Source organism: Otolemur garnettii, unplaced genomic scaffold (genome assembly GCF_000181295.1).
Source record: "Otolemur garnettii isolate 467f Iridium unplaced genomic scaffold, OtoGar3 scaffold00074, whole genome shotgun sequence".
Taxonomy (NCBI): domain Eukaryota; kingdom Metazoa; phylum Chordata; class Mammalia; order Primates; family Galagidae; genus Otolemur; species Otolemur garnettii.
The window spans coordinates 2,365,772-2,367,970 of NW_003852469.1; the positions used below are offsets into that span (position 1 = coordinate 2,365,772).

The following is a 2,199-nucleotide window of genomic DNA, read 5'->3' on the forward strand; positions in this document are numbered from 1 at the left end:
TGTCACAGCTCACAGCAACCTCAAACTCTTGGGCTTAAGAGATTCTCTTGCCTCAGCCTCCCAAGTAGCTGGGACTATAGGCACCTGACACAATGCCCGACTATTTTTGGTTGCAGTTGTCATTGTTTAGCAGGCCTGGGCCAGGCTCAAACCTGACACCTTTGGTGTATGTGGCCAGTGCTCTCACTCACTCACTGAGCTATGGGTGCTGAGTCCAAAAGAGGATTTCTAAAAATATTTAAATCATGTCAGAATTATTAGCACAATCAAGGTCATAGAAGGAGAACTTTAATTTGATTAGCACAATTTTAGAAGCCAGTCTCTTTATAGCACAGTATAACAAAGTGGTTTAGAGCATAGCTGAGTCAGACTGCTCAGGTTTGAATCTACAGAGTAGCATTCACTCTCAGAATCTTGGTATTACACATCAATTTTCTCATCTGTAAAACGATGCCCTTTCTCAAAGGGTTGAAATGATTTATTAATGTGTTAATTGCTTAGAACAGAGCTTTGAATATTAAATATGCCCAATAAACTGGTAACCATTATCATAATTATTTTTGATCATTTCTCGAAGGCTAACTGAGTAAGTGCTAGGAACGCGAGTGCATTCCTGGATTGGAAGATCATGATGACTTGTTGGCTGGGGATTCACAATAAAGAAAACCAAATACAAGGGGCCTTGGAAGTTTTGACCAGTTTCCAAAAGATTCTGCCCCAATCTGGATCCCCCAAATAACCAGGACGAATCTCTGTACCTTGGCTTTAGTTCTATTTGGAATTTCTAATGTAACCCTATTACATAATTATTTGTATACAGATGTCCAAATGCCCAGGAATGTTTAATGTAAGCCCTTTCCTAAACATTATGCTTTACTGTGATTAATATTTAATTAAATTCTCTTTATTAAATAATAAACAAACAAATCACAGCAAACACTACAAGGAAGGGTATTCTAAAAGCAAGGTCTTGTCTTGTTTGCTATTGAATCACAAGTATCCCCAAATAGTTTATAGTACACAATAAGTGTCTAATAAGACTTTCTGAAAGAGTAAATAAATGCCTAGAAAATATATTCTTGGTTGCTTTTGAATGAACACTTCCCTTTTTTTCTTCTCTCTCCTATGAAACTATGTTTCAGGAGAAATGCATTACCTGATATCATAAGTACCAGTTTCAGATATCATAATTAAAAAATTTGTACCGTCTTCCCTTGATATCCTTGGGCGATTGGTTCCAAAACCCCTCCTCCCCTAGGATACCAAAATTCAAAAATGCTCAAATCCCTTACATAAAATGGCATAATATTTGCATATAACCTATGCACATCCTACTATATACTTCAAATCACCTCTAGATTATTTATATTACCTAATATGTCACTTCATTTGTGTAGATTCAGTGTAATGCTCAGTACACAGCAAATTCAAGTTTTGCTGTTTGGAACTTGCCTCCAGAACTATGTTTCCCTGAACCCTAGGTTAAGTCAAATCCTAAGAATACGGATTCCACTAACTTAGAATTTGTGATGATTCAATGCAGTACACACATGAGACTTAAACTGAGTAAAAAATCTGAAATCATTTGTTCTGCTATAAATATTGCAGGGTCTTGTTTTATGAACTAAGGGCTCAAACAATTAAAGATTCCTTAAATATGCCCCAAATGATTGCTTTGGCAAGTCTTATATTTTATCATGACATCCTAATATGCAGTATGGCCAATTTTGAATTAAAATTCTTCAAACACATTTCACTTTATATTTTTAACATGGACTAAACCAGAATGGAATAAATGTCAGTCTCTTCACTCTGCTTTTGATATACATGGAAGAACAACAGACAACTGGAGATGGAAGTTTCTCTAAGCCTTAACATCAGACCATTACTGTGACTTTGGTCACGCATTTAACCTGCGTCTGGTCTCTCATTTATCACACAAGGATGAGAAAAACACACCAACCTCCTGGGACTATCAGGAGGATCAAGTAAGAATGTACAGAAAACATAAATCTGTTTTTAATTTTAGAAAATTATAATTTGAATTTTTCATAAAAACTGGTCTTCCTTCAAATATTCTGAATTACACATGGTACAGAAATAGACCATAGCCATGTTCCACTTGCCTACCTTCTCAAAAAAAGTTTTTAGTTTTTAATTAAGACATGCTGCTGGCTCGGCGCCTATAGCTCAACCGGC

The 2,199-nt window shown here is 36.0% G+C and overlaps 1 protein-coding gene across 1 annotated transcript in view; it reads right to left on the reverse strand.

Annotated features, from left to right (window-relative positions):
* Positions 1-2,199, reverse strand: part of FZD3 (frizzled class receptor 3) — a 55,892-nt gene that overhangs the window by 9,831 nt on the left and 43,862 nt on the right. The gene's annotated exons all lie outside the window — the stretch shown is intronic.